The sequence below is a fragment of the Gekko japonicus genome, unplaced genomic scaffold (assembly GCF_001447785.1).
Source record: "Gekko japonicus isolate JY-2015 unplaced genomic scaffold, Gekko_japonicus_V1.1 scaffold16, whole genome shotgun sequence".
NCBI lineage: Eukaryota > Metazoa > Chordata > Lepidosauria > Squamata > Gekkonidae > Gekko > Gekko japonicus.
In genome coordinates, this window is record NW_015169777.1 from 2,556,092 (window position 1) to 2,577,725 (window position 21,634).

The following is a 21,634-nucleotide window of genomic DNA, read 5'->3' on the forward strand; positions in this document are numbered from 1 at the left end:
CTGGGCCATCTTCATGCCTATCTGCAAACACTTTTTAATTTTATGAGAGAAGGGTATCTCTCTCCAGATTGGCATCTTGTTATTTAACAGGTTGCCTTGCTTATCATAATCATTTTTTAAAAAGATATGCATTGTGAAATACTTCAGTCACACGCAAATGTTAAGTAGAAAACATAAACTTGCCATACCAGTTTCACTGTTTGGAAACACAACAATCTAGAATCTGAAATCTGCCTCTACATTTATTTATTTAAAATATTTCTGTTTGTCAGTTAGGCTCTTCAAAGTGCTTAAAACAAGTTAAACCACAGTTACTTTTAGCCTCAGTGGGGCTAGGTTTCCATATCTTCCTACCTTCCCATGCTACCTACCTAGGCTTCCATTCTATATTGTCCACTTTTTTTTTACTGTCAAGTCACAGCTGATTTGTGGTGACCCTGTAGTTTTCAAGGTAAGAGACATCCATAGGTGGTCTGCCATTTCCTACCTCCACTTAGTGACGCAGGTAGTTCTTGGTGGTCTCCCATCCAAATACTGAGCAGGACCAACTCTGCTTAGCTTTTGAGATCTGACAATAGGGCTAGCCTGGGCTATCCAGGTCAGGGCATCTTCCACAACAGAACAAACTAACAGATTCTCCCACCCTGTGTGTTATGGTCACACTGGAGATGCCAGAGGATGGGGACAAACATCTCCTTGCTTTTTAAAGTCTACAGCAGTCCTTTCTTTGTACACATTTTTACTGTTTATACATTTGTGTTTGGTATTAATTTAATGGCCACCAGTTAGTGCCTTTCAGGGAAAGTGGAATATATTCAGGGGAGCAAGGCTACAGAGAGGTAGCTCCAAGGCCTGGGGCAAAACATAGATTTTCAGCATTTTCTTCCGCTCTTCCTAAATAATGTCAGTAGATAACAGTATTTTTCAGTATATCAAAGATCATCAGAACTAAATGTTACCTAATTTAGTATATAGTATTATATGATGATGATTTCGTTAATAATCATGCTTCCTATCTGACGGTTCAAGGTGAAAGTTCAAATGGGCGCAACTTTGTCCACTAACGTTAAAAGAAGGAGGAGGAGGAGGAGGAGGAAATTGGATTTATACCCAACCCTTCACTCGGAGTCTCAGAGTGGCTTACAAACTCCTTTCACTTCCCCTCCCCACAACAGACACCCTGTGAGGTAGGTGGGACTGAGAGAGCTCTTTCAGGAACTGCTCTTTCAAGGACAGCTCTGACAGAACTATGGCTTGCCCAAGGTCATCCAGCAGCTGCAAGTGGAGGAATGGGGAATCAAACCTGGTTCTCCCAGATTAGAGTCCACACACTTAACCACTGCACCAAACTGGCTCTCAACATTAAGTGATATGAGCCAATATGTTGGGGGCTGGAAGCTTCCCCAACCATCTGAGACCCTGGAGCAGTTTGCCCTCTTTGCTCCCTTTCTCCATACTAGAGTTACCAACTATGGATTGGGAAAGTCATGGAGATTTGAGGGTGGAGTCTGGGGATGGTGGGGTTTGGGAAGGGGTGGGACCTCAGAGGGGTATAATGCCATTGTATCCAAAGCAGCCATTTTCTCTAAGGGAACTGAAGATCAGTTGTAATTCCAGGAGATCTCCAAGCTCCACCTGGAAGTTGGCAGCCCTACTCTGCATCCCTGTTGAAGAATGCTCTCAGTTCCCTGACACCAGCATTGTCTCCTGTGGCCTCTAGTTTTCGCCCTTGAAAGGTGGATAGGCGTGCCACTAGAATATCCAGGACTATTATAAGTCACTATTTGGTCAAGGTGAAGCTTGAAGTGAAGAAAAGTTGTGGGGAGAGGAGCTCACCCAAGAGTATAGTGGGAGAGCTTGCGACCATCTTAGTGCTATGCTGCTGAACACATTTAAGCAGTTTTATATATTCAGCATAGGAAGAATAAAAATTCCGAAAGCCAACATTTATCTCATTAAAGCATGTTGATTGAGACCAGATTTTGAAATGAAATGCCAGAGTGAATAATTCTACTGTAATTATTTTTTAATGATAGGGTTTAACTTTTAATATTTTTTCCTTGCTGATCAAACTTTGTTTTATAAAGCAGCTATCCTGGGAATTATTTGCAGCTCGGCATGACATTGGGAAGTATCTGCTGGATGTTCTCTTTCTCTTCCTTCACTTCCTTGCTTGCATTTACAATCATGCTTTGCATTAGGGTTATACAATTAGATAAATTGTGTGTGTGGTATTTAAGTTTGTTTTTCTTTTCCCTAAAAAGTAACCAAATTGGTATTAAGTATTCAAGAGGTAATCTCCACAGCAGGAAGCAGCAGATCAGATTCATTTTAAATAACAGAGGAACAGCCAAGCTGCGAGTAGAATGCATTTTCTTTCCTATCAATTATTTTTATGTCAGTTTAATGCTTTAAAAAGTTACTGATTGACAATGCTGGTAAAATAAGCTTTCCATTTACTGCCATGTTCATTTTAGTATTTTTCAGTCACTCCTGGAAGTTGCATTTTGGCTGCTTATGGTTGCTGGCTTGGAACAGCCTATAGGGCTGTTTCTATAATGTTTCCCTCCATAAACCTGTTCCCCTCCATATTATTGCCCTTACTTTTGTGTGCTGAAGGACTACCTAGAATGTCAATTCAGACCCTGGACAAGCTTGTAATAGTGACAGGGCCAGTTCAGGGATGAATCGACAGTATCCTCTGTCGTGAGGGTCACTGTGCAGGCTGGTGAAGAAGGCACGCGTGAAGCTGATGCTGCTCCAGTCAAGGAGAGCCATAATAAATGTAGTATACTAACATTAAAAAAACAGCAGCCTATGGCAGCTGTCCTACTGGTGGACTCCTGGTTCCTTGGGATCTTTGGACACTATGCAACCGGAAGCAGGGAGTGGCTCACCTAAGACCATGTGAGGATGTGGCTGCTAAGCTGTTGCTACCAGAAGGGGCCACTAGGCTTTCCTCCCCTTGTGCACTTCCATGGTGCTCACTGCCTCATCTACTACTTTCTCAGGGATGCCATTAAGGTGGCATTTCCCCCCTTTCCCGTCAAATGCTCTGCAGTGGCAGCAGAGTATACCTACCAGTCACTCACCTCATTAGACTCTGCTGCCTAGTTGCACAGCACAGCATTAGGATAAAACAACTAAAAACAGAGATGCTGTTTTTGAAAAGGGAAGGTTGAGCAAATCTAATGCTGCATAAACTGATCTTCTCATTGTTCAGTAGTGCATTTCATAAGTGGATAATTCATGAAGTATTTCCTTTTTGTTTTTCCTCATCTGAACTTTATCACATTTGGTTTTCTTGGACAACCAATACTTTTAGAGATCTGAAAAACAGATTTCTTTATTCTCCCTTTCCATATCTATCATGTCACCTCTTTGTTTTCCTCTCCTTTACTCAAAAGGTTCCTATCTTCATAGTGAAGATGCTCCATTCAAATAATCATTTTAATTTCTTTTTGCTCCATCTTGACTTGGAGTAGCCATAACTCTCTGTGTATAATGGCATTATAACACTAGGCCTTTTATTTTCAGTTCCTTTACTAATAGCTTCTGTGATGGACAGAGGCACTTTCACAGGTATGCTTGGTGCTGTGACAGGGAAGTGTGGTGTGGGCAGATAGTCTTCAATTATTCCCCAAATCCATATGCACTACTATCATTTGAACTGTGGCTCTGAGCTGGAGGGTGGGCGGTTTCCCACTAAAAGCTAGCGTTCACTCAGGCCACCCCAAACTCTCATAGCTTCTATTATGTCTTTTATCTTTTCCCTTTGGAGAACTAATCTAAGTTTTCCAGTATGACTCAAAGATCTCTTTTCTTGATTGGTGCAGACAATTTTTAGACCCCCATCAATTAAGAATTTGGGTCTTTTATGCTTAAGTATTTCCTGAAATTCTGTTTCCCATTCAGCCATTTGGAGATAATATCCTAAAATTCTTTGGGATTTTATTATCATGAATACCTAGCTATAATCTTTGAAGTTGCCTTGCAAAAGGGGAGGAATATCTCAGCCTTCCTACCCTGTTCTCTTCTTTGCTTCCTTCTTTCTGTTTTACCTAGGAAAGAACAGCCTCAGGGGAAGGAGGAGGTAATGCCACCCACCTGGGACAATCATTATTCACTCTGATAACAGAGGAATGACTTATCGCTCCTTCCGCCGTCCTTTAAAACGGATATACCAAGTACTATATAATGAGGGATACCTGCAAGGTGTATTCAAGTTAATCAATGAATTCCAAGAACAATACCTTTTCTTTTATAACCTCAGAAACAGAAACCGGTCATAAGTCCCTAGCTAAGTAGCAATGTAGACAGAAATGAAATAAAAGGCACCTTTTTTATGGTGTTGAATCCGTGTCTCTGGATGTGGCCATAGTTCATATTACTATTGTGACATGGCTAAAAACTGTTCTTCTATGGTCTAGTAATACATCTGTAACATAATAGATGCTTTGATCCCATGGTTAGCATTCCTTCCCACACCAGCACTAATGGCCTGGGCAAAAATAGGGCATTGTTGTAAAGAGATTACCATGTGATTGATTGGGCATCTATGTTTTACTGATGCAATGTGGGTCTGAGACATGGGGGAACAGGTTTTGGGTGACTACTGGGAAAAAACAGCAGTAACATATGAAATGGGTCTTTGTGTGTATCAATTGGCTCATCATTTACAAACGAGGGTGATATGAAGCCTGTACCATGCTCAAACCCTGAGTACAAACAGTGCTTTCAGTTTATGAACCACCCATGCTGAATTTACAGTCTTTGGTCTGCTGTGTGGATTATTGAAGGTTCAGACAATGGAATGTATCAAACCTTTTATGTAGAGAAGGCACACAGAGTTTTTGCATGTTCCTGTTGTACATATTAGATTCCATGTCAAAAATGAAGTCAAATGAGGAGGAAGATCTATGTTTTATTTCAATTAACAGAAAAACAATTGAACCAAATAGTCCATCCAAAATTGACTACTTTCTTCTCAGCATATTCAGGAAATATGCTTCAATTAACAGGAAAAACAATTAGACCAAATAACTAATAAAAAATGGACTACTTTCTTCTTTTTCTTCTTCATCATCTTCTTCTTCTTGAACATATTCTGAACATATTCAGGAAATACATGATATTTTATACATGAACCGACATCATCAAGAAAACAATATTCAAAAAGCATAATTGGTTACAAAAGACAGTGGTAATTTGAGTAATAATCCTCTGATTGGCCAGATGTAAAAAGAGATGTACCTACGTAAATCTAAGTGTTTACTTAACCTAATCTAAAATGATAACGTGGAAGGATTCTTCATACCCTAAACAAAAGTATTTTTTACCGATACGAGACTAAAATCTTCTCTGACCCAGACATTGCAAGGTTTTGCCCTTAAGAACTACATAATCATGAACTTTGTACCTATTATGTTGTCTACTAACAATATCAGACCTACAAGAGGAAAGCCTTCTATATAACAGGCCTTTTTAACATCCTAATAAAATATTACTTAAAAGAGAAATCCATAAAACCAAGAAAAAATATGAATATGAACAATCAAGAAGAAAAAAACCCTATATAAAAAATCTTTATATTCCCATTCATACTACAAGTCTACTTTGCATTTTTTAAAATATGGAGTAGATACTGGTTTTAATTTTGAAACCCTTGGATGACTCGGGGTTCTGTGTGACATAGGGGTCATCTCCACTAGGGGTCAGTGTTCCCTCTAAACTGAGTTAAGTCAAACAAAAAGGAAGGCATTGAATATAAAAACAAAATCCTAAAAAAAGCAAAATCCCAAAAAATAAAAATAAAAAAACAAGGCATATTTTCATAGTTTCTCGCATAGGGAAGGGCCTTGGAAACATCCTCATCGCAAATGAAAAACATTTTAATAATTTGCATTCACAATAATAACATAGTAAGTTCTTTCTTTTGTTGGGTTGTGGACATAAACATAGCCTTATCATATAAAGTCATACATTTTAACATTTCACAAAACTTCTCATATGGTATATCTCTATCCATTGATCCTTCTTGAACACACACACACACACACACACACACCATTATTCTATGGAACACTGTAAAGGCTCCCCCTCAAACAAAATGGTTTTCTGAACATGATTGCAATTGGTGCTGAATATGCTTGACTATGGTTACATAAACTGGAATGCTGGCATTGCAAGTCCCTGTGATGTTAAACTGAGTTTGATTGTACACCTCCATTTGGCCCAAACAGATCTTTTTGCTTGCATATAGTATAAGGTTTGGTTAATGATCATTGAATTGGTCCACTCTTTTTTCGTATGTAATCTATATGGATGTTCCAGTCCAGTAGCAAAGCATGTCAGATAAACCACTATAAAATGACATATCCCCTACCATCTTTGTCTTACTGTCCTTCAAACTTAAACCTGAAACTACATCTAAAAACAATCTGCACAAACCTACTGTAACAATTTTCCCACCCAGTCAGATACCGCTGGATATGTGGGGTAAGGAAGGGTACCACGGAGAAATAAAGTGCTTTTACTTTCTTCCACCACCCACACTCTGGTAAATTGGGGACACTATATATTTATATATTAAATTCGTTTGGGAATCATGTACAAATATAATAATTAAATATTCTTTTTGATAGTCCTGCTCATGTACATCAAGATAAAAATTATTACAACAAAATGAAACCCAAAAATATTCACTTGGTCCTGGATGGTGCAAATGAAAGGGATCAATGAAAAGGATCCACCTACTGATGCTCAAGACAGCTTCCTCCACAAGCAGGCCCAAGACCCAAGGATAGCTGAAAAAACAGCCAGGTGCACCTCACCCCTGGGCATCTGGCCTCCCCGCTCCAGTAGCAAAAATCCAAGTCACCAGCAGGATAGTCGGTGTTCGGGTGCCAGAATTTGTTGTACATATTAGATTCCATGTCAAAAATGAAGTCAAAGGAGGAGGAAGATCTATGTTTTATTTCGATTAACAGAAAAACAATTGAACCAAATAGTCCATCCAAAATTGACTACTTTCTTCTCAGCATATTCAGGAAATACATGATATTTTATACATGGAGTGACATCATCAAGAAAACAATATTCAAAAAGCATAATAATTAAAAAAAACACTGATCCACGCAGAAGAATAACCATGTGTGTAAGAGGGCTAGAGTGAGGAAGGACAAGAAGATGAAACTGAAGGAGAGGCCTCAGTGCAGAAGAAGGAAAAAAGATTTCACCCTCTAGTCCTTCTTCATTCCAGCCCTACAACCTGTGTGGGACCCATGACCAGTGTTCCCTGTAAGCTGAGTTAGTGTGAGCTAGCTCACAGTTTTGTAGCCTCCGGCTCACACATTTTTGTCTTAGCGCAGGAAGAATGGCTCCAGAGCAAACTAATTTATTCAGTAGCTAAATCACTTGCTCACAACTTTAATGCCAGTAGCTCACAAAGTAGAATTTTTGCTCACAAGACTCCACAGCTTAGAGGGAACATTGCCCACGACCCTGGGAAAAAGCCTTCTAGAGGTTGGAAAGTGCTGAAAGAGAAGAATGTGGGGAAACTTTGCAATCTGTGCATGGAGAGATATGATACACACCAGTAACTTGTGGTGTCAGGAGTGCTAGTTCTGAAAGCACGATGATAGGAGCATCTGGAAGCTCCTCAACTACTTCACACAGTGTACATTTACTGTATTGTACAGTGTATTGTAGGGGAAATTACAAAATTTGTATATAGATCATAATATGTGATAATATCCCATGAAATGCTGAAAAAGACCTTTCTCTGTTGGAGACCCTGGAGAGCCACTGCCAGACTAAAGATACAGTATTGGGCCAGATGGGACCCAGGGGTCTGACCCAGGATTAGTCAGCTACACATGTCCCTATATTTCCATGTGCTTGGATTTTAGTCTGTGTCTACATGGTTGGGATGGCTTTTTGGTGCATGTAAACCAGATATATGCACATCAAATAAATCTGTGTGCACTTACTGCAGTATGATGATCTACACATGGTATGTACAGCCCAATCACTCGTTTAATTATTTCTGAGTAATGCATGGCCTTATGTGGATGGGAAATCATGTGCCCAAATGGATGTTGTGTGAATAATTGCTAGCACACAAAGGTCCAATTCATATATTATTATTATTATTATTATTATTATTATTATTATTATTATTATTATTATTATTATTATTATTATTATTATGTACCTGTAGTCACTCAAAACTAGCCACCACATTGCATCAGTAATACATGGGTGTTCTGTACATGTGGCTAGCCTAGTTGATTGCATCGTTATTTCCTGGTAATGCATGGTCTTGCTTGGATGGAAAAATTATGTGCACAATTGCTAGCCCAGCTTAGGATCTGGGCCTGCATGCAGACAACTAGGCAAAAAACCCCAAGCTGGAATCAGTTCCCCTTTCCACCACCAAAGAACAGATCAGTAGAATTCCACCTTCTTTTTTCACCCAGTTATATCCAAGCAGCCTTAGATGTTGGGTTAGACCAGCAGTTATGTATACAGCACCCATTTGGGTACATGATTTCCCATCCAAGTAAGGCCATGCACGCAAAGGCTTTCTTATATGTACATATGGCTTATAGCTTGATTAGGGTAGAAGTGGCCCTAATTCCCTTGTCTTCCAGCTTCAGTTAGTTAATGTGTTAATCATTTCTTCTTGTAAACTCTTCCACTGTTCCATTGTTGCCAAGTTTCACTCCAGAGACAGCTGCATTTTGGCAGCAAATTGAGATATTTGTTGTATCTATATGGCGAGTGCTTTGGGATTGATTGAGATTAAAGGCACTATTAATGTAAGATGTTATTAAGGATAAAAGGAAACTTTTGCTGCTTAAGTGCAGGTGCTGCATAGCTTTCAGTGATAGATGTGTTATAAAAGAAGCAGTTTGGATTGTGTTGAAAATTTGAAAGTGCTAAACCTTCAGGCTCTTCTGGGGCTCTCTCTCTCCTTGATTCATTTCCCCTGTATAAATAAAAATTAAAACACTTTGAAACTTTACTTCAAACTTTCTTCAAAAGGAGTGATAAAAAGAACATTAATAGGAAGAATATTTTTTAAAAACCACTATAAAAGAGTGTTCAACATAGCAGATAGCAAAGGTTTTTAGAAACACTAATGAATGGATATTATATTGTATGAAGTTACGTAAGGAAAAGGAATGGGAGAGAAAGAGGGCAAGTCAGGGAGGGGGGAGATGGGAAGCTATTGAGGGTATACAGCCAAGCCAAGAAGTGTAGAAGGATTATAAGAATAACATATTGCATTTAAAAAGTAGGTAGTGAAAAGATGAAATGGCTGAGACTGGAGAAAAAAAGAGATGTAAATGTGTCAGTTAAGTAATTCCTACAGCAACATGTACAAACTGCTTCTGCTGTTATTTGCTGAGGACAATGATGGGGAAAATCCCAGAAACATACCTCTTATTTGATATTACTTGCCGATACTGGATTATCATCAGTAATTCTACTCATGGGAGATGTTCATTGTGCTCCTACCCCCACCAAAGAAGCTTAGAAAGATTTCTGAGTTATGCACTATGTTTGTGCTCAGATATCTAACTCAACTGAAAACACTTTTGATTATATCTACATTAGTAATCATTGTTGCATTTGAAACAACATTTAATATATATTTTAAATATATATGCTAATAGATTTTTCCCACAACACAAGGTAACACTCCCCAATTTGGGCTTGGTTAACTTATTACCTTGTGCACCAACTGAAATTAATTTCCAGCATTGTTAATAAAAGCACTACGCAGGGCTCTTTTTGTAGCAGGAATTCCTTTGCATATCAGGCGACACCCCCCCTAATGTAGCCAATCCTCCAAGAGCTTACAGTAGCCCCTGTAAGGTGAGCTCTGTAAGCTCTTGGGGGATTGGCTACATTAGGGTGTGTGTCGCCTAATATGCAAAGGAATTTCAGCTACAAAAAGAGCCAGGTTGGTCTGCTCCCAGACTTTTAAGGAATCCGTGTGTCTTCTCTGATATTGATAGATGCAGCTCCAATTTCTCCTTTGTTTTTTTAGTTTCAATGAGATGCTTCCATTTTTTTTGTTTCTACTTCCAGCATGCCAGGGATGCAATCTGATAGCAGCTAGCCACACCCTGTGTACACTGAAGCATTTGACAGACATCCTAAAGGATTCAGATAAAGAAGTCTGAAAGATATGTCCCCCTTTTATTTTTAATATTCTATCCATCCTGATAAAGAGTTCTGCAGAACCGGAAGGGTGTTTTATGTCATTTTGGCTGGTCCTAATAAAAGGTTTCATGTGGGTTTTGGACCATTCTAAAATCAGAGGGCAGGGATTTAGCAGAGAGAAACATTTTATAAAAACTGATTTGGTAACAGCTGAGATGATTCAAAGGGTTGAGTACGAAGGGTAATGGGATAAGAACAATACTATACAAAGGGACAGATCGCACATTAATTGTTGTTGAAAGTCATTTAGAAGTTAAACATTTGTAAAACAGACATTAAAAGAATGTTAAGTATCTTGAAACAAAGTGACCTAGCATGGACATTTTTCAAAAAGAAATTAGAAGGGGAAATATAGGGGAATTTCAGACAGGTGCTTTCTCCCGGTAGGGAACCGATTCTCCACCGGGTGCTGGTCTGTCATTTCAGACAGAACCCGGTTGAGAATCGGTTCCCTAAACCGGGAGGGAAGCGTTTTACCTGTCAACCGCTTCCGAGGAGGCTCCCGTTCCCTCTCCCGGTTCCGATACGCTTCTTTCCCGCCTTTTTTCAGCCGCGCGGGCTTTTTTTTTTTGGAACGTTCGGCTTATATCGATATATCGATATAACGCTATACCGATCCCATTGGAATACATTGGAATACTGGTATATCGATATATCGCTATAAGACGGACTTTTTAAAAAAAAAACCATGGGGAAACAAAGCGGTGCGTGTGTGAAACGCCGAACCGCTTCTGAATTGGCTCCTTTCCGGTAGGGGCAAGCCGTGTGTGAAACGGCAGCCCTCTACCGGTTCATCTGCAAACGGAAGACTCCCGGCTTGAAACCGGGAGAAGACGGGTAATGTGAAATTCCCCATAGATTGCATAAACTTAATAGAAACCTAAGTTTAAGGAGTCCCACTGATTGGCCTTACCCAAAGGAACCCCAGATGCTGAAGCTGAAACAAGCCCTGATGCATTTGCTTCTTCCTGTCAGGATTACAATTTGTTAACGAGATCGTAGACCTACAAACATCTTGAGATACTTGTACAAACCAACATGAAAGACATAACACAAATATTAGTACCTGTTTCATGAGATAATAACATTCAGACAGAAAAATCAGAAGTGTATCAATGCCTGAAATGAAATTTAGAATCATGTGCACTGTTTCATGCAGGAAACCAACTGGTACAGGGTTGATGTTCTAGTTAAACAATACTGATTCATTTTGACTGTTGTCTTTCTAGACAAAGGGGGAGCAGACGGGCTGAAGTTAGCATGATTGAGAAATCTGAAGAAAAACGAAAACAAGGAGCTTACTTAGGAAATAGCCCACAGGAAAGAAATAATGGGCAATATGTTTCCTTTTGAATCCCCCCCACCCCAATCAACCTCTGGAAAAAGGTGTCACAGCCCTCCCCCCCCAGAAAATGAGTAACAGCACAGGGACAAAGAAATGTCTGTTGCAGATGTCCTCGTTCGAGCTATGAGCAAATCGTGTGGGGTTTTTTTGCTCCCCCTTCATCCTCCTAAATAACCTGAGAACATTTGCACAGCCCTAGCAAGTTTCCCAGGACAGGAACTCCTAGTTTATTACTTGCTCTCATTGTCATCAGAAATTAATTTTGTCCCTGAAAGACAAATTGGCTGGTAGCTTATGAAGTTAAATGGGAAGAACAAGCAAGCATCTGTTTCTTCTGCATTTTGTCTCCTTGGTGTCTTACATATAAATGAATCTGAGTGTTCAAACTTAAATTAAGATCTTTGGCTAGATAAACAGTTAAAACTGGTTCCCATAGCTACCTCTCACACATAGCTGTGATTGCATTATAATCCCCTAGTAATCAGGTCTAAATGAAAGAAAGATGATAAGGGTGCTATTTTCAGTTTTCAGTACTGATTTTTATTAGCTCTCAATCAGATCGGGACTGCTTTGCCTTTCATCACATTGTGGCTGTGTTTGTAGAATCATTAGAGTTATAAAGTGTAAATCTTACCAAGGTGCATTTTTTTCTTGAGGTGTTTTATAGAAGGAAAAACTCCGAAGATTACATTGGCTGCTACGAGAAAGATTTGTTTCTGCAGCTAGACTGGCAATGTAATGTACGTTGTCTTCATTTATTCTGCACCTAGGCATAGAGCTAATGGATCACCTAACTAAAGGTAACACAGAGAAGAGGAAGAAGGAAAGCCAGTCAGTTATTGCCAAATAATACAGTTGTTGGAACATAACTACAGTATATGTGTGCATTTGCAGGTAGATAATGCAGCTATTTCTTAATTTGCTTTATTATCTTGTTTTGCATCTTTCGCAATGCATTAACATGCTCAAATAAATTATAAGCAAAACCACAATCTTGGCTGGGACTTGCATGTTGTTTTTAGTGAAGTAATGCATTCCAATAAAACATCATGTTGGAGCAATAGATGAGTATTTATAGCAGGGTGTGTTTCAGCTGAAGAGATGTCTACAGAGAGGAAGAAACATGCTGCAGAATGGTCAGCAGGGAAGTAAACAAGACCTGGTGTTATGATGATGACAGACCTTCCCATTAAAATCCTGTCGACATCTTAATACCCCTGAGCCATCCTCCCCTCCCCCTGCAATCAAGTTTATAGACAAAAAATTTCCACCAATTCAGCCAAAGGTAAGTTGATGAGTTTTACATACCATTGATTTCAGTGGGAGAATTTGAAGCACATTGAAATTCGTGGAAATTAAAAGTAAGGATGGGGATGAACCAGGAAAATGCAGTTTAGTTACATAAGAACATAAGAACATAAGAGATGCCAATGTTGGATCAGGCCAAAGGCCCATCCAGTCCAACACTCTGTGTCACACAGTGGCCAGAAATACTAGTGCCATCAGGAGGTCCACCAGTGGGGCCAGGACATTAGAAGCCCTCCCACTGTTGACCCCCACAAGCACCAAGAAGACAGAGCATCACTTGCCCCAGAGCCCCTATCTATACCTTGTGGCTAATAGCCACTGATGGACCTCTGCTCCATATGCTTATCTAATTCCCCTTTGAAGCCGTCCTTTCTTGTAGCCGCCACCACTTCCTGTGGTAGTGAATTCCATGTGTTCAGTTTGTGGCCTGTGACATGTCCTGTTCGTGAACCACAGACTGTCACAAATGTTTAGCTGCCTAACGAACTGGTTTGGTTCATGAGGTGGTAGAATGCCCTTGCCAGTCATTTCCCCAGAAAGCACTTTCCCGGGGGCACCTTCTTTGCAGGGGTGTAACTCAGACCCCGTAAATCCAATCCTCACCAAACTTGGAGGGAAGGCTGAGGAGAGTCAGCTAACAGGTGGTAATTTTGACAGGCGCAGGTTCAGGAGGTCCAAGAGTGTATAGAGTGGATCCTGTGCAAGCTAGAGAAATTGAACTTGAATGGCATGTAGAGGAGTATCTAGGGGATGTCTGCTGTGAGTTTGGTGTCTCTAGCTTGCACAGGATCTGTTCCATACACTCCTGAAGCTCCTGAATCTGTGCCTGTCAAAATGACTGAATGTTCAGGAGTGTATACAATGGATCCTGTGCAAGCTAGAGACACCAAAGTTGCAGGGGATCTCTATGCCCTCCAAGTTGTTGCTTTGTAGTTCTGTAAACATTTTGATTGAGTGGAGGCAGTCTGTCTGGAAATGTATCCACTCATGAACTAGCATGAACCTCCACAAAGAGCTTGAAAGTTCATGCCAGGTGACCTGCCATACACTTGATTTTGTGAAGCACGAACCACCCAAAATTCACCACGAACTTTTGTTCATGAGCCAGTTCGTACCCATCCCTATTTAAAAGTGCTTCACACAGAATGGCAGCTTCCACATAGCAGACATAGGAAGCCAACCTCCTCCCACCAACTGCAGGCATCTGTGCCCCCTGAAACTGTGCTGCCGTGGGTCAGTGGAGCACCATGGGGGTTGAAGTCAGTGAGAGGCTCAAGTGGTTAATATTGTCATCTTCCTTTTCCACAAGCAGAAGAGCCCATGGCAACTGGAAATGGAGCTTGGGATCCAAGCCACTATGCTGCCAGCAGGTACAGAAAATCCTACCACATTTCAACTTCCAACAAAATCTGGTGAAGTAGGGAAATGAAGTAAAATTGTCTTCGTTGCTTGGCACAGCAAGCTTACGAAATGCAGATAACCACTTTGCAAATTACTTCATGATTGTTGTCTGTATTCTCCCTTTGGTTGGATCATAAATACCAGTTTCTGAAGTAAGTGTCTTTCATCCAACCACATCCTGCTTTCTACCCCTTCCCTCAGGACTGAGGTGAGCAAAGTGGATTGCTTCAGATGTAGTTTAAAAACAAAACATTAATTAGAAACCTCCTGTCAGGGTAGTAATCCTGGACCAACCATCAATCTATCTCCCTTTCTCAGAAGTGGGCAATGCAAATCTGTTCTCCTTAAATCCATAGTCTTAAATGTTTAAAATTTATTTTAAAAAGCTGGTGTGCCAGAAGCTGGAGTCAGGGGCCAGCAGAAGCCCTTTACAAATAGTATAGTCCAGGAGTGGCCAAACTTGCTTAACGTAAGAGCCACATAGAATAAACATCAGATGTTTGAGAGCTGCATGACATGAATATTACACGTTTTTTAAAAAAATATATGCAAATTTGCTTTTTATTAACATTAAATGAGACTGCAAAAAAAAACCCCAAAAGGGATAAAAATAGATATTGATAATGATATTATTTGTCCAATGATATTTGTAGGCACCGGGGGTGGGTGGGTTTGAGAATGCATTTAAAGTTGCTTTCTTTCTCCGCTCCCCCCCTGCCTCAAGCCTACCCAGGAAGGGGAACTGGCTGGGGAAGGGAAGACCGATTGGGGAGGGGAGGGATGCCTTCCCTTCACTTGCCCAGCTGCCCTGCTGGGAGCCACACAATATGTGTGAAAGAGCCGCATGTGGCTCCCGAGCCACAGTTTGGCCACCCCTGGTATAGTCCTCCTACAATATCTATCAACTTTTTATTACACTCTTTTTGGCCACTGACAAAACCTCATCAGCAAAGATAGTTGCAGGATATGAACGTTCTGCTTGTGCAAGAGAGAGGTAACCAATTTAATCTACTTTTCATCTGTTCTGCAGCCTCCTGGGCAGAAGAACATTTTATTTGCAGGAGTTCCATGGCCTTCAGCAAAAGGTTTTTAGGAGTCACTATGGGATGCTTGGGGAAGGGGGAGGCAGGAAAAGATCTACCTATACAAACAGAAAGTGCCAATGAATAGAACCCAGAAAATTCCATTATTACATACATGCATGGATTTGTACTTACATAGTGGGGCTGTTATATCTGATCCTCAAAAACTAGCCCCACATTGCATCATAATTTTTAAAAACCTTGTGTTCATAGCTGCAGCTGGGGACCAGAATGTCAAGAGTCTTGTGTGCTCTTGGATAAGAGCCCTGGTTTCTGTTCTATCTCTATTAATTCTTCTAATATTTATCTGCTCTCTCTAGCTCTCTCTCTGTCTGTCTGTCTCTCTCTCTCAGATTTTAAGGAAAGTGAATTATATCCTCAAATGAGTTTGTGGAGCTTTTCTAAAACTAGCTAAATTCAAGATGACTTGATTCACTTTCAAATAGCATTGTAGGTGTTTCCACAGTAACTTCCATATCTCTAGTTATCTTTTTAATGCTAGCTTGAATCTGTTTTTCCATATATGGTGTTGTATTCGGAATATGGTTTCGGGCATCATGTTGTAAGTTATAGATTTGATGTTTATATTTATATGTTTAAATAAATATTTAATTTTACCTGTTCCTAAATGTTGACACACTTATTCAAAATCCAGGTGACAATGCAAAACAGCTGTGTCCATATTATTCTAAAGCCTTTGAATCCCACCCCATATTTTAACTCTCGCCAATGTAACCCTGTGCAGAATTACCTCTGACATTAGTCAATTCACAAACAGAATCTAAAGTTTAAAAGTTTTGAACCAGAAAAGAACACCACCGAAAGAGCAGAAACCAGTTCTTAAAAACATGAGCTAAAACATCAACATTTGAATGTAAAATTTTAATCTGGTACAATATTAAATAATATGTAGAGCCTCTCATTTCAAAATGCTTTATTCATCATTAATATTTTAAACTCTAAAAGCTAAAATTCAACATTGATTCATTTGAAAGCAGAGCAAAATACAGCAATCTGGTTCCCTAGATTTGGTGCATGTACATTTTCTGTGCTGTTACCTACATGTAATATCTAAGAGATGTTGCTGTTTCTAACAACACACTTGGAAAATAAGGGTAAATTGTAGACCCTGATTATCAACAGATAACAATATATACTGTAGATAAATAAATGCTCAGCATCAAAACCCATTATTGGATTAGCTATATAATCATGTTTCAGGCGGTAAGTCTGTGCTGACAAATGAACACTTTTCATTTGGCTCAAGGTCCTCATCAGCAACGGAACTAATTTTACATTCTCACCCATTAAGTGAATAAGATGTGGAAAAAAGCTGTCTGCTTTTTGAAGTGTAAATTTGCTGCTACAGGCTGTGCAGACCAAAGCTCTTTTGAAGCAGTGAAATGCGATCATCTCTGGGGACATGCGAACCTGACCAAGTTTAGGTCATTTGTGTAAAAGGTATAAGGCGGGGATGAATGAGGAGGAGTGTATATATGTTGTGCCATTTGGCTAGGATTTAGAGAGATAACAGGGGGCCATTTGGATGATACTAAACTTTATGGCCTTTTTTGTCTAGGAGAGAGAGAGAGAGAGAGAGAGAGAGAGAGAGAGAGAGAGAGAGAACTTGGTTTAGAAGCACAGATGTAATCATTCAGAAAGGAAATTTTATACATATCTGAAGTGACTACTTGGGCATGACTAGGAAGTCACAGCACTCTGGGTTTCTTGCTTGGTAAAATTAAACAAGTGGCCTTCAGAGGCTGGAGGATATTTTTAGAAGAAACCTCAGCTTTCTTCTAGCAGTAATCCTATTTTAAAGGGAGCATAATAGAGAAGATATCGAAGTACTGAAAGAAGTTTCCATCCAGTCTCCCACCAGAGACTGGATACCATATTCACCAAGATCAGCCCGGCATATGCTTGTCCAAATTTTTCTTTGCCACCAAGGATGGACATTGCCTGACCTCTTCTTATGCACTGTTGAATTGCTCTTATAGTTAGAAGGTTGTTCCTTGGATTGAATGCTGGAAGAACACAGCCCTGATTTCAAGTTTCTAACTTTTTTTGGACTGGAATCCCAATGTGATGAAACAATTCATAAGAACATAAGAGACGCCAATGTTGGATCAGGCCAAAGGCCCATCCAGTCCAACACTCTGTCACACAGTGGCCAAAAATACCAGGTGCCATCAGGAGGTCCATCAGTGGGGCCAGGACATTAGAAGCCCTCCCATTCTTGTCCCCCCCCAAGCACCAAGAAGTCTGAGCATCACTTGCCCCAGAGCCCCATCTATACCTTGTGGCTATTGCCACTGATGGAACTCTGCTCCATATGCTTATCTAATTCCAGGGGTCGTTTCGTAGAAAAAGAGCTAGGGGAACTCATTAGCATAACTCATTAGCATATGCCACACCCCCTGACATCAGGGGCCCGGTGGTGGACCTGCAAGGCCGGCGGGAGTGCGAGGAAGCCCCGCCAAGGCCCTCCCTGGCTCCAGGCAGCCAGGGGTGGGGAGAGGCGGGGAGGAAGCAACTTACCCTTCCTCTTCTCCTGCCTCCTCCTGGCTGAATGAGGGCTGGAAGCGGGGCGGCTGGAAGCAGGGGGCGGGGCTTTGTCATGTGCCCTGCTCCCCGCACCTCACCCGGGGGAACTGTGTTCCCCCGCATTCCCCCCCCGAAATGACCTCTGTCTAATTCCCTTTTGAAGCCGTCCATGCTTGTAGCCGCTACCACTTCCCGTGGCAGTGAATTCCATGTGTGAATCACTCTTTGGGTGAAGAAGTACTTCCTTTTATCCATTCAAACCAGACCGCTCAGCAATTTCATTGAGTGCCCACGAGTTCTTGTATTGTGAGAAAGGGAGAAAAGTACCTCTTTCTCTACCTGCTCTATCCCATGCATAATCTTATAAACCTCAATCATGTCACCCCTCAGTCGTCATTTCTCTAAGCTAAAGAGCCCTAAGCGCTTTAACCTTTCCTCATAGGGAAAGTGTTCCAACCCTTTTATCATTCGGGTTACCCTTTTCTGCACTTTTTCCAAAGCTATAATATCCTTTTTAAGGTGTGATGGGCAGAACTGCACACAGTATTCCAAATTCCTGTCCTGTGTAACCCAAGCTGGGTTACACAGTACATCATCATAAAACACTTCCCTCACACAGAAAACTAAAGGCACATCCAAACTAGATGTAAGAAGAATCATGTGTAGAATCAGGTTTGCCATTGAATCCCTGCAAAGCAACAAGGTAGATAATTGATTTAAAAGCACCCTGGGCAAGTGGGAGGAGACATCTGAGCTATATTTCCTTCCCAAAGGCATGTCTTTACCCATTTTTCTCCCTGTGGGTTTCCATAATTGGAAATGGCCTTCTGAAAGAAAAATACCTAAAAAAACAGCTCTGGGTTGGAAAAGCATCAGCAGGGCAGGGCTGAGCATCACCACCTTTCCTGTCCTTTAAATTGTTCCACTTTGTAGGACCTGGGTTGGACCTTATGGAGTCATGCCTAGTAGCTTATGGAGATGAATAACAACCCAGCCATCCCTTGTCCTTTATACTATCAGGGAGGGGAAAGTCATGATTGGGAATGATGGGGAGTCCCCAAATTGAGCAGAAAAGCACAGGATGGGTTTTCATTATTTTTTTTAAAAAAGCTTTTCTCACACAGCATTGCCATGAGATTAGTGCTATTGTGGGGGGGGGGTGTTCAGGGTGGCTGTGCAGCAAACTGTTTAGCCACCTTCCAACCTGTCTTAAAGTGTAGGAAGGAAGATTTATCTCCACCCTGCCAGGTGCAGGGGTCATTTCAAGCAGGAAATGGGCAGGAACGGCATTCCGGGAGTAACAAGTAAACTACTCTCCCCTCCTTTTCCATTGCCTCACCTCCAAGTGGGGCGAAGGGAAAGGAGAGGGGAGAAAGGGAACCCAGCAGAAGCTTCTGCATGACAGCAGGGCCAGTGCTGGCCCTGCTGCCAGGCAGAAATATCTGAAAGGAGCATGCCGCCTCTGAGGAGCGACTCCAAAAACTGAGGGAGTTTAAAGTTTAAATCCCCCCTCTCTGAAGTCACACCACCGTGGCTGCCCCTCACCAACAACTGGGGAGGATCATTTTTTTAAAATAAATTAATTTTTATTTGTTTTATCCAATGCTTTTACATTCCAAGTTTTTTAGCATCTTACAATTTTTCCTCCCCTTCCCTCCCTCCTCCCTTCCCTATCTTCGTGTAGTCCTTAGTCTTTTCTCTCCAGCCACGGGCACAAAGTCAAAATCTTCCACCGAATGTCTTCCTTTCCCTCCTTGGATATCCACTCCAGATAGGTCTTCCACCTTTTCCAAATTTCTGCGGATTTCCCTTCCCAGGATGCCTCCTTGTGTAGGACTGCCGCGATGTCTGACTGTATGAAATCAAACAGATAGCTGTGCCAGATTTCCACCGTCCACTTACTTTTATCCTTCCAGCCCCAAGCTATAGCTGCTTTCCCCGCCAATATCATAGCCTTAACTAGGGCTTGGTCTTCCTTATCCACACTTGAGTTTCCCATTGTGCTTGTCAGCATTAAATTGAAATCTATATTTAAATTTATTTTAGCTACCTTCCTTATAGCTTTAGTAATTTCCAACCAAAATATCCTTACTTCACTACACTCAACTGGGGAGGATCATTATACCCTTTGGAGACAGTCCCCGATCTGGTCCGGATCTTCCTCAGCTAAGAATGTTTTCTCATGAAGATGTTTTTGGCTGACAAGATCGAAATATTTTGGCGATTCGAACATGACTGAATGGCTAACAACAATGTTTTTAATTTCAGAGTTTTTGTAGAAACATCTGTCTTGTTTGTTTATGGATCTAACTATCCACAAATTTGGCCATGTCAAGAATTAGATTTATTATGATTGATTTATACTAAGATTTTGTCAGCCAAAGACATCTTCATGAGAAAACATTGTTAGCTGTGGAAGATTCGGACCAATAGGGAAGTACCTAGCCAACTGCCGTCCATCATCGATGGCAGCTGATATAATAATAGAAGCAGCACCTGTAGGTATGTGAAAGGAATTCTCTCAGTGGCCATTGTTTGTCAACCACAGCAGTATTTCCAGCCTTCAAGCATTTGTTTTTGTCAGTAAAATGTAGAGGGAGAGAGCATGTCAGGCCTGACAGCAGCCACTGGACAACTTGACACCATACAACTTGCATAACTTGCTACTGCTCAACATCCACTGCCCCATGAAGTGTTGTATAGTGGTTAGTGTTCCAGACAAGGATTTGGGAGACCCAGGTTTGAATCTGAGTTGGGAAATACCTGGAGATTTTTGGGGTGGAGCCTGAGTGGTGGGTGTTGCCTTCTGACACACTTCCGGTGATGTCAGGAGGTGTGGCATATGCAAACAAGTTATGCTAATGAGTTATGCTAATGAGCTCCGGCACCTCTTTTTCTACGAAATGACCCCGGCCAGGTGCATGAGAGAGGCCCAGCACTGTGAACTCTGAACCAAAGTATAATAGGGCTGTGGATCAGTATTAAGGCTTTGGCCAAACTACTCACCCAGCCCTTAAGTAGAGCTGTGTATCTCTACCCCACCCCTGGGCCACATCTTCCTCATGCTGTCTGGACAAATTCCTTTTTTCATTGTTGCACTGTGCTTGTGTGTATGTGTATACATGCGAGGTGTGTGTGTGTGTTACAGGGCTAATTCCCCTTGTTCCCAACAGTGTCAAGAATGTTAACTTTGAGATATGTTCTAGCACCTGTAAAGCCATTTTTAGGCAGCCCTCACACTCTTGACTTCTTTTCTGTTGTTTTCTATACACACCATTATATACCTGTGCTTTTGGTTCTTCTTTCCCATGTGCAACACTGTCCAATCATCTTTCTGTTATGTTTTGCTGTTTGCTCAGCTCTTCAGTTTGCTAAGATCACTTTGGATTTCGGCTTATCCTCTGGAGTGTTTGGAGTTCTTCCCCATGATATATCATGTACAATGAACTATGGGCTTATCAAACATGGCTGAATTCAAAGAACATTTGTTTCATGCTACTGTTTTCTTCAGTGTGACTATGTCTGTATCCTCATAATTTTCTAGATGTATGATACAACTGTGAGCACTCTTGCAACTTGTGGCAAAATGCCTCTGTTGGATAAAGGATGTATGTAATGTGTATAGCAAAATAATTGTTCTCATTATTATTATCTTCATCATGCCTTTGCTGTGCCAAACTAGTTTTCCTAGAGATGCCCCTGCCAGAGGGATGAT